This window comes from Peromyscus californicus, unplaced genomic scaffold (genome assembly GCF_007827085.1).
Source record: "Peromyscus californicus insignis strain IS unplaced genomic scaffold, ASM782708v3 Scaffold_4__1_contigs__length_199733344, whole genome shotgun sequence".
Taxonomy (NCBI): Eukaryota; Metazoa; Chordata; class Mammalia; order Rodentia; family Cricetidae; genus Peromyscus; species Peromyscus californicus.
In genome coordinates this window covers 181818087-181830290 of record NW_026294562.1, presented here as the reverse complement: position 1 = coordinate 181830290, position 12204 = coordinate 181818087, and the positions used below count along the sequence as shown (strand labels likewise).

Here is a 12204-nt window from a genome sequence, read left to right as displayed (position 1 = left end):
TTACTTAAATATCTTTCAGCCATTTAAGGTTCTTCTTTTGAGAATTCTCTGTTTAGCTCCATAGCCCATTTTTTAATTGGACTGTTCAGTATTTTGATGTCTAGTTTCTTTATATACTTTGGAGATCAGTCCTCTGTGAGATGTGGGGTTGGTAAAAGTCTTTTCCCATTCTGTAGGCTGTCTTTTTGTCTTATTGACCATGTCTTTTGCTCTACAAAAGCTTCTCAGTTTCAAGAGGTCCATTTATTAATTGTTGCTCTCAGTGTCTGTGCTGCTGGTGTTATATTAGGAAGTGAACTCCTGTGCCAATGCATTCAAGAGTACTTCTTACTTTCTCTTCTATCAAGTTCAGTGTAACTGGATTTATGGTGAGGTCTTTGATCCCCTTGGACTTGAGTTTTGTGCATGGTGACAGATATGGATCTATTTGTAATCTTTTACATATTGACATCCAGTTATGCCAGCACCATTTGTTGAAGATACTTTCTTTTTTCCAATGTATAGTTTTGGCTTCTTTGTCAAATCAGGTGTTCATATGCATGTGAATTAATGTCAGGGTCTTCAATTCGATTCCATTGGTCTGTATGTCGGTTTTTATACAAGTACCAAGCTGTTTTTATTACTATAGCTCTATAGTAGAGCTTGATGTCAGGGATGCTGATGCCTCCAGAAGTTGCTTTATTATACAGGATTCTTTTAGCTATCCTCGGTGGGTTTGTTTTCATTAATAAGAACTTTTAAGATTGGTGCTACATACAAGAGTTGGTTCTCTCTCTCCATCACATGAGTCCCAGGGATGGAACTCAGGTCCTCAGACTTGGTGGCAAGTGCGTTCACCTGCTGAGGCATCTTGACAGGTAGGAATTTGTGCCTTTAGTCAGTGTGGGAATAGTTAATGGCTACAGAACTTTTGCAATTGGACTGAATGCATTTTGTGTTACTAAGTGTCTGAACACATGAGAAAGAGGAAAGGAAACTTATAGCTTCAAGGCGATGGTTTGGGTGTCAGGTTGACAAGAGGTAGAGCTGGGAGAATTAATATTGCTAACTCTAACATTAAGCAGGAGACCAGTCTCGGAGGAGAACCATGAGGATTTGTTAGATAAATAAACCTCTCTGCTAGTCCATGATTGTCTATGCTAGGCTATTTAAGATGGGAAGACCCACCTTAATTGTGGGTGACATCATATCATGGAAGAGGTCCTGGACTGAATAAAAAAGGAGATGTATTTACTATTCATTTTTCTGTAGAAAATTCTTAGAATCCTATCAATATTCCATTGCGGGAGTTCTTTTCTGCTCATTCCTATTTAGGGTTCTAAATGCCTCCTGTGCTTGGATATTAGTATTTGTCCCTAGTTCTGGGGATTTGCTGGTATAACTGAGGGTCAGTTTGCACTACAGAACCAATAGAGGAAAAAGAAACATGAAGGTGATAAAATGCCAAAGGCTTTGGCATGCTAATGCATACCTGTAATTCCAGCACTAAGGAGGCAGATAGAAGAACTGCCTCCAGGTCAAGGTCAGTCTGGTCAATGTAGTGAGTTCTTGGCAATCAGGGGTATATACCAGGACTGTGTCTCAATGAGATAAGAGAGAAGAAAAGGAGCAAGTAAGATAGGACTGGGAAAAAGAATGTGAATCAACATACAAGAAATACCAGGGGCTAGAGGAGAAAACTAACAAGTCATGGTGGTGCCCTGCACTTTAACCCAGTACTCAGGAGGCCCAGGCAAACAGATCTCTGTCAGTCTGAGGCCAACCAACCCTGAGATACACAGTGTGATCCTTTCTAAAAGGTAAATGAAGGAAACAGCAATAAAAACCAACAAATACTATTACATTAATTGACCACTCCCTTGTTGAGATATGTTTGGATTTTCACCCCACCAGTAGGTTTCCTGTCTTTTCAAGCATTACATGTATATGTATCTTATTACAAAGAGGAGCATGAACTTTGAGGAATAAGAATACATAAGGAGGGTAGTGGTGGCCCACACCTTTAATCTCAGCATTCTGGAGTCAGAGGGAGGCAGATCTCTGAATCAAGGCCAGCCTGGTCTACGACCAAGTTGAAGGACAGCCAGGGCTACACAGAGAAACCCTGCCTCAGGGCTGGTGAGATGGCTCAGATGTTAAGAGCACTGGCTGTTCTTCCAGATGTCCTGAATTCAATTCCCAGCAACCACATGGTGGCTCACAACCATCTGTAATAATATCTATGTTCTCTTCTGTCCTGCAGGTGTACATGAACACAGCACTCTCAAGTTAAAAAGAAAGAAAGAAAAAGAAACCTTGTGTAGAAAAATATAAACAAACTAAAGTGTCTAAGCAGCTTGGGAATTCCAAGGACATGAAATGGCCTCTCCTGTGAGAGACTCATATTGACTTTTATGTGACTGGAGGGAAGATGGCAGGCAGTTTCCAAAGAAGTATGCTGCCTTTAGGTTCCAATGATTCTTTTCTATTTGGACCCAACGTCCAAAAGAAAGTGATCATGTCCACTGTAGATGCTTTGTTTTATTTTTGAGATAGAATACCATAGTACATAGAACTGGCTCACCTGGAACTCACCATGTAGACCAGGCTAAGCCTCAAACTCACAGAGCTCCACTGTCCTCTGCAGCCTAGTCTCCTGCAAGAATTTAAAGAAAGGTCTATATGAAATGAAACCTTCTGAATGAACTATGTGCATCAGATTTAGTGTGGACAAAATGAGAACCAGTATGGTGGTGCATGCCTTTCTTCCCAGCACACAGAAGGAGTCAGATCTCTTTGATTTGGAGGCCAGTGTGGTCTACATAGAACTATGTCAGTCAGGGAAAAAAGATTTCTTGGGAAAGTTCCATTTCTTGGGCTTCATTGTCTCAACACTGTGATAGGATGATGAAGGGCCTCCAGTACCTCTTTAGAACATTTCATCAGGAATTTCCTTTTTTCAACACTAAGGAGCCAGAAACCATGAATCTCCGAGTTCAAGGTCATCCTGGTCTATAGAGTGAGTTTCAGGACAGCCAGGGCTACAAAGAGAAAGCCTGTCCTGAAAAAAAAAAACAAAACAAAACACAAAAAACCAACAAACAAATTAAAACAAGCAAATAAAAAAGAGAATATATCTCCTTTCTTGCTAGGATATATGTGAAATCTTAGGTCTGAGCGAACCCTCAGTCATCTCCTGCACTACTGTCCACAGAAGTTTTGGAGGTGGACTCGTGTATAGCCAGTGGAGGAGCAGGGCTTTGAGCATTGGCCATAACTGCCACACCTTCACTCTATACGAGTGTTTGATTAATTTCAATCCCCAAACTCAAGCTGGACCTGAGAGTTTGTACTCAGATATCCACTTGCATGCTCTGCCAATCTTAAGAATCTCTTTTTGCAGCAGGGTGTGGTAGTGCCTAAAACCTTTCCATTGTCAGTTGTTGGATCTGTGGATCTCAACCTTCCCTCTGCTCTTTGCTTGAGGTCTCACTGAGGATAAGTCTGTCTGTTCCCTAAAGCTTTCCTCACTGTTCTATAATAGGGTCTTTAGTTTCCTTTATGAATTCTAAGTTCAGGGGTCAGAGAGAGGGCTGTTTTGATCCTAGCCCCTAAATGCTGACTCACAACCTTCTCTGGCTACAGTTCCAAGGGATCTGACACCCCCTTTTGGTCTGTGTGGGCACTGCATGCAAGTGGTGCACAGACAACCAGGCAGGCATCACCCACACACATGAAATTAAAAATAATTTTGAGGTTGAGTTTATTTTTAGCTTTCCTATCATGTACCTTCTTTTTCTCCTGGCTATGCAGCCCAGGATAGCCTCCAAGTCACAGATCCTGCTGCCTCCCTCTCCAGTACTGAGATCAAAGATGTATGTGTCACTACAGGCAGACTTAAAGATAAATCTTAAAATGTCTTGGTTCAGCCTCTCTAGTGCTGAAATTATAATCATATATGCTGTGGAATAATCATTTTGTACACTGTGAAGATCTGTCACTGTGACTGGTTTAATAAAGAAGCTGACTGGCCAATAGTTGACCAGAATCAGGTTAGACAGGATAGCCACACTAGGAGAATGCTGGGAGGAAGATGAACCAGCCAGCCAGAGATGGAGTCCATGAACCTGCCATGTTAATAAAGGTACCATCACATGGCAGAGCTTAAATAAGGAATATGGGTTAACTTAAAATGTAAGAGGTAGTTAGCAATGAGCCTGAACAATTGGCCAAGCATTTATAATTAATATAAGTCTCCGTGTGTTTATTTGAGAGTGTCTGTAGGACAGGAAACCTCTACCTACATATACACAGTCACATAGAATAGAATTGTTTGTGTGTGTTTTTAGGGATTGAATTAGGGTCTTGTGCATACTTGGTCCTTTAATTTCTAAACTCTATATTCAGCCCTTCTATACATTAACATTTGTACTCCTTGATTTTATCATGACCACTGCAGGTCGGTATATCTGGATCTCGAGCCTGCAATCAAAAAGGCCAGCCCCAGAGGTGACCACTCAGACTCATCTTCCTAACTGTTGCATTTGCATGAGAGACTAGAATTTGACCAGAACTTCATTGTCTCAGAATCATCAGAGGGACAGAGAAGAGCAGAGGCACCAGTGAGACCAGACGTGCACTGTCACCACAATTTACTTAAGGTACTTGCAGTTTTCATTTCTTTTGCTATGATAAAAACACTCTGGAAAACTAAACTTAGGGAAAACTTAGGATGTTGGGAGTGGGGGGGGGTTATTTCAGTTCATAGTCACAGATTACAGTCCATCACTTTGGGGAGTCACAGCTGCATGAACTTGAAACAGCTGGTCACATGACAGCCGCTGCTAGGAGCAGAGGGAAAATGAATGCATGCAGACAATTTCTCTACCCTTATATACTTTAGTCCTCCAAGCAGTGAAAAGTACCATACACTAAAGCAGGGAATAGTGCCACACACTTTCAAGCTGGGTCTTTCCATGCTAATTAAGGCCACCAAGACAATCCACCAGGCCAACCCAATCCAAAAATAACCTCATGAAGCTCAATTTCCAGGTGCTGGTAGGTTGTGACATGTTGACAAATAGAAGAAATCATCACAATTAATCATTGGGACAGAAAAAGAGAAAGCAAACACTCTGAGCATGTCTTCCAGAGAATGAGCACAACTTCAATAGCTCAATGGTTAAAGCGTGTACTTGAGAATGTAATTGAACAACTCAATGGTTAAGAGCATACAGTGCTCTTACAGAGGACCTGAGCTCAGTTTCTAGCCTCTCCACTGGGTAGTTCCAAACTGCCTGTAATGCTAGTTCTAGGGACTCTGATTCCCTCTTCTGGACTCTGAGGGCACTGCACTCACATGTGCACAAATGCACATACTTACACATAATTAAATAATTTTTTTTTTCTGAGACAGGGTTTCTCTGTGTAGCTTTGTGCCTTTCCTGGGACTCACTTGGTAGCCCAGGCTGGCCTCGAACTCACAGAGATCCGCCTGCCTCTGCCTCCCGAGTGCTGGGATTAAAGGCGTGCGCCCCCACCGCCCGGCAATTAAATAATTTTTATTTAAAGGATATAAGTAACTCCAGTTTCTGCTAATTGTAATTGATAAATCATAATTGTAAATATTTAAAGAAAATGTTAGCTTTCCCATATTGTAGTACTTGAGGCATGAAGAGAGAAATAAAAGCCAATTTTGGTCAGTTAGAGTTTTCCATAAACATTGTGATCAATACATTTTGACTCACAATCTCTGTAATGTGTTTTTAGTTTGTTTTTAGATTACATGGGTTTCTTTGTGAAAAAGAATGGCTCCTCCAAAGCTAAATGGTTTTGTCCAAATCTGAAGCAAGAATGGCAGCAAGCACATCCGGGCTTCTCAGTGGAAGAAGCAGTCATCCAAATAGTAGAAAGAAAACAGAAGGTTAATCTGGTGGTTTCCTTTCAGTTGGATGGAAGGAGCAGGGTTTTTCCGCTGGGTTATAATGTTGCAGGTGTAGTAGTTAGTTGATTTGAGACAGGAGTGCGTCATCTGCATTAACTCTGAAAGATGACACTTTCTTACCCATTGACAAGTTATCTTCCATAGATGTTGAAAGGTTGAAGTATTTCCTGGATTCTTTTCATGTATCTGAATCCCAACAACTCGAGGAACCCAAGAGTAATCAGCATATTCCTAAAAGAGTGATCCATTTTGTAGGAGCTAGTTTGTGGATCCATGAATACTACAGAAGAAAGTGGGACTCCACTCCCCATGAAGATGCCAGTTTCAGAGACAAACTCCAGCAGCAGTCATGTTGAAAAAGAGAGTGGAGAAACACAGAGCAAAAACAGGAAGAGAAAATCAACATCCACTATAGAAGTGAATGAGGACATTCTTGAAAGTTATCCTGAACCAGAAAAGAAATCCAAGATTTATGACTCCAAGAATGAAAGAAGTGAAGAAGAGAAACCAATGTCTTTAAGAGATCAGGAAAAGCTTGACATTTGGGAATTTGTACCTTCGTTCAATCCCAACACCTGCTTGGGTCCTAACCTAGATAACATTGTTCTTCCAGCACTAATATGGTCTGAAAGTGGATTAAAGTTTAGCCAGGAGACCCAAATATATACATATAATGAAGTCCAGCCTCCTCTTGAGACTTACGCAAAGGAACTGAACCGTGAAGGCTTCCCCAATTTGGGAAATACCTGTTACATGAATTCCATTTTACAATCTGTCTTTGGGATTCCAACCTTTGCAAAGGACTTGCTCACACAAGGTATCCCATGGGAGAAAGTTTCAGATGGTGATCTTATCAAGCTCTTAAGGCAACTGCTTTCCTTGAAAGATATGGAGGATATAGAGATCAAAGGAATGTTACTCATGGATGTGAAGAAATCCATTTTGATGGTTGCAAAAACATTCTTGGGCAATGAACAGAATGATGCCCTTGAATTTCTAAGTCACTGTTTAGACCAGTTGAAAGTGAATATGGAAAAACTGAATACCACGTGGATCACTGAGAAGGATAATGAAGCTGAGAGATCATATCCATCAACATATGCTGGGACTGCCACCAACAAAAGGTTTGTTTGTCCTGTCAGTGCTAATTTTGAGTTAGAGCTGCAGAGCTCTATTGTTTGTGAAGCCTGTGGTGAGGCTACTCTCAACACTGAAGTGAATAATTACCTCTCTGTTGACCTGCACCAAGGGATAAAAGAAGAGCCTCTGTCTATTCAAAAGTCTCTTGATCTTTTCTTTACACCAGAAAAAATTGAGCATAATTGTGCGAAGTGCAAGAACAAGAATTCTGTTCTCAAGTACACTTTGAAGAGGCTCCCCAGGGTCCTCATTGTTCATCTGAAACGCTACCACTTGACCGCTGATGGGTTGTTGGGGAAGAGTCAACAGCCAGTTGGGATTTCTCAGTATCTAAATGTATCTTCCCACTACAATGAAAACAAGAAACCACCATTTCCCTTGACTGATAAGGTCCCACTTGATGACTGTGATGTCCCAAATGTCCCTGAAGGGATGATGCCTCTCAGCCAGTCAATACCATCTAGTAATGTGAAGAACTATGAGAAAATTAATGCAGATGGAATGTCAGATCATCACACTACCACTAAGGTTGTCAATTACTGTGATCTTAATGAAGAAAAGATTCTTGAAGGATCTCAAAAAATGGTGGAACAGCTGCTCCCTAATTATGGGAATAGATTCCACAAGGAATTCCTTACTCAGGCATCACCTCAAAGTGTTGGGGGTACTCAGGAGGACACAGAGAAGGATCTGGATAAGTCTTCAGAATTGAGAGATCAGAAAGATGATCAAAATCCCCTTCGTGCATCAGAGAATCCTAGAAATAACAATGTTCCAGGAAGTTACAACACAGTAGATGCTGTTGATGAGTCAAAAAATGTGGTATTGGGAGATGATCCTCAGATTTACAGACTTGTCAGTCTTGTCAGCCATGTTGGGAGCTCCCAAGATTCAGGTCATTATGTAAGCAATGTGTATGACTTTCAAAAGCAAGCATGGCTCCTGTACAGTGATGTCCAAGTATTCGAGATTCCAGAGGCCTTGATTCAGGAGACTGATCTTCACACTGGATACATTTTTTTTACATGCGAAATGAGCTTTTTGCATGGCTGTTGAAAAAGCCATGAGAGTGCTAATTACTTAGAACATCTGAAAAGCGAAAGAAGAATGTGGATCATTTCTCACCATTGCTTAATGGCTTACACACTTCCTAGAAGAATCCATTTTGAAGACTCATTTAGGTCAATTGAAAACTCAGCAAACAAAACAAAACAAACAACATATTAGGACAGAAACCCACACATCCGCGATGCAGGCTATGCACCATTTTCTCCTACAAGACTATAGTGATGCTTTTTACATTTTTTTTTGTTTGTTTGTTTTTGTTTTTTTGGAACAGTATTTCTCTGTGTGGCTCTGGATGTTGTGGAAGTCACTCTGTAGAGCATGCTGGCCCCAAACTCAGAGATATAACTTCTTTAGCCTTCCAACTGCTGCTATCTAAGGTGTGTGCCACCAATCTCCACAGGATGGGAGAATATTTTAAAAAACATTTTTGTATTTTTATTTAATGTGTTTTTCCAGCATGTATGTCTGTGTGAAGGTGTTGGGTTTCCTGAAACAGGAGTTAAAGGCAGTTGTGACCTGCACGTGGCTGCTGGGAATTGAACCCAGACCCTCTGGAAAAGCAGCCAGTGCTCTTACTCACTGAGCCTTTTTCTCCAGACCTAACACAATGGTTTTTTAGATGTCATTCTGTATCAACACAACACAGCAAAGAACTGACTAAATGTCCCAATGTTAGTATCCTACATCATAATGGGTTCGAAACAAGTACTGATGGACTTAAATGTTTGAGAAGTGGTGTATAAAATGTCTTATTTTATTAGGGTATATATGATTTGCTCAAGTCATCTAGAGGATTTTCATGATATTGTTTGCTTTCTCTAAATTCATGTACACCATTCTATTGTGAATTTATTAAAACCATTGTTTTCTGTATGTGTCCATGACTACTGCCGATGAAAGTATGGAGCTGCCCACCAACTGGTTTTGTGCTTCCTTCTCAGAATTGCAGGGCATAACACCAGGGTTGCACAGGAAAAGAAGTAGATAGGAATGTAAATTTTGCGAATTCAAAAGCTCTCTAAGGGCTCAGTGGATGAAAACACCTGCCACTAAGGCTGATGACACCAGTCCTGCAAGCTGTCCTCTGACTTCTAGAGGAGCTAGCACATGTGCATATATATGTGTAAATCAATGAGTAAAAAATCTAATAAGTTTTTGAATCTCACTATGTAATTTTCTCTGGCTTGGTACTCTATTTAGATCTTGTATTCTACAAGACAGATGTGCCCTTGCTTTGTCATCTGAGTGCTAGTTTTTAAATGTCTGGACCACAATGCCTAGCATAATAACATTTTAAAAGCACTTAAAAGAATTTTTTTTTTCAGGGCTGAGGACCGAACAAACCCAGGGCCTTGCGCTTGCTAGGCAAGTGCTCTACCACTGAGCTAAATCCCCAACCCCTAAAAAATTTTTGAAGTGCCAAATATACATGTTATATTCAAATCCTGATGATATGAGAAAATGGAGGGGTTCAAGGGACAGGGGGTCTGAGACAGATAGTCCTTTAGTTGAGAGCCCCATATATTAACACAATCTGCATGGTGGGCTTCTAAAGAGAACATTTCAGTTCATAAGACAAAGCAAGGTTTCCCTTAGTTCCCAAGAGATAGAAGAGACCCAGTGCCAAAAGGCAGCAGTCTTCCTTAATACATAGTCCAAAGGACAGGCTTGTTTTCAGTCTGTTAACCTGATTCCTGGGTAGCAAGGGGAAAGGGAAACCAGCTGGGATTGTTGGCTATGAGGTGTGCAGCCTGATCTGATATACACTCCACATCTGTTTCAGACACACAAAAAAATAGTACTGATCCTCTGAAGGGTCTGGGGAGATGGTTCAGTAGGTCAGAGCACTTGCTGTGTCAGCAGGAGGATTCGAGTTCAAATCCCCAGCACCCACATAAGAAGCTCCTCATTGCCATGTATCCCTGTGACTCAGCACTGGGAAGTAGACAAGGGTGGATTCCACAGCTCACTAACCAATCAACATGGCCACAATGGGAAGTGTAAGGTTCAGGTGTGGGACACTTAACAGAGAAAACTGCTGGGCCGATGTGCTAAAATCTGGGGCCCTGTTCCACAGTTAGATTGTATTTCAAAAAGGAAACATGTGGAAAGTGATAGAAAACACTCCATGTCCTCTGGCCTTCACATGTGAATGCTCACAGGTGGAAACACCACACAAATGGTATTTTCCAAATTCCACTTTTGGGCTGCAGAAATGGTTAAGATCACTTGCTACACTTTCAGAGGACCAACCTTCTCTTCCCAGTATCCACATGATGGTTTCCACCCTCTGTAACTCCCGATACAGAGGATCAAGTGCCCTCTTCTGGTTTTGTTGTATGCAGACAAAACACCTCTACATTATAGCACTGCCTACTTCCACCATCAAAAAGGCACAACACAGCTTTGTGGTTAATTTAAAGATCTTATACAAGTTCTAGTAATATACTGTGTAAGAAGATATACATAAATTAACAATTTGAGGGTAGAAAACTTCTAAAAGCCTGGTAATGTATAAAATATGGGGCCAAATTAAGTGAGGGTTATAGGCGAAAGAAGAGATTAGTTAAGAACAGTGGTTCAAATACCCAATTATCCAATTAAAAAACTGGGTGCAGATCTAAACAGAGACTTCTCAACAGAAGAACCTCAAATGGCCAAGATATACTTAAGGAATTGTTCAACATCCCTTGTCATCAGGAAATGCAATTATTTATTTCACCTTGTTTTTTTTTGTGTGCTTCTGTCTCTGCACATCATGCATGCAGTGCTCAAAGTGACCACAAGATGGGGGTAGATACCTTGGAATCGTGGCCAGAGAGAATTGTGAGCCCCATTTAGGTGCTGGAGCTTAACAGCCATCAATCTGGACCCTGAATATAGAATTCATAAAAGAAACTAAAGATCCTAATGTAGATCCGATAGGAAAGCTTTAGGGAATAGACGCTTTAGCTGGAACACGGTACTCGACTCCTTGGCTTCCGTGAAGATGGTGGTCATGTGTGGGGGGATCATGAGAAACACCTGAGTATGGCAAGCCATGTCAACCCCAGCATGCGGCCTCTGGCCTTGCTCTGTTCCCTCCCTTATCATCTACCCCCGCCCCCACTCAGCCTTGGGCCCCTCACACCTGCCATAAACTTTGATTTTAAGCAAACTTTGGTTTTACTTATTTGCCCTAGGCTTAACCGTGAAAACAAATATAGAAGGTCAACGCTGCTTTTTAAATGGTTCATATTTGTATTTAGAATGACTATAAACTTAGTTTTGAGCACATTAAAAATATGATCATTTATAAAGTGATTGACCGTTAATTTGTATGTTTTAACTATTTTAACGGTTTACAGCAAGTTAATAGCTTTCATAAGATTAGGATTTTACAGTTTTAGACATACATTTCCAAATTAATTATTGTTAACCTGAGTATACCTTTGCAACTTCAGGAATTTATCATACAGAAATCGATTCTAAGCCAAAATATCTTGGACACTTGTCATTTTTTCTTTAGTCTAAAAGGAAAATAGTGTGATTAAGTTTTTGTTTGTTATTTTATTTATTTATTTTTTATTTTTCTTTTATGAGACAGGGTTTCTCTGTGTATTTTGATGCCTGTCCTGGATCTCACTCTGTAGACCAGGCTGGCCTCTTCTCACAGAGATTCCTCCTGGCTCTGCCTCCCGAGTGCTGGGATTAAAGGCGAGCATAACCACTGCCCAGCAAGACTAAGTTTTAACAGTGTTACCTTAGTTGGTTTATATCACATGGTCATCTTAAGATGGTGATGAAATTATGTGGCATGTATTTTAACCTTAGTAAAGATGGCTACCACACACACTATCTTTTTATCCTCAGGAGGCATCAGCTAAGACGAAGGAAAACTATATGGCTGCTATATAAAACTATCCATTTTATATAATGTTATAGCAGATCTAATTTGTTACACAAGACTTGAATCATAGATAAATGATATATAATCATATATACATGCTATAGTAAATTAAAAACATCTATGTATAGCTCATTTTCTCTTCAGCCTTTTGTTACAAGATTTAAGTTAAATTTTTTTTAAAAAA

The 12204-nt window shown here is 40.5% G+C and overlaps 1 pseudogene; it reads left to right on the top strand.

Moving 5' to 3' along the window:
• Positions 1-5786: 5786 nt before the first annotated feature.
• Positions 5787-8119, top strand: LOC128124147 (ubiquitin carboxyl-terminal hydrolase 29-like; annotated as a pseudogene).
• The last annotated feature ends 4085 nt before the right edge of the window (positions 8120-12204 follow it).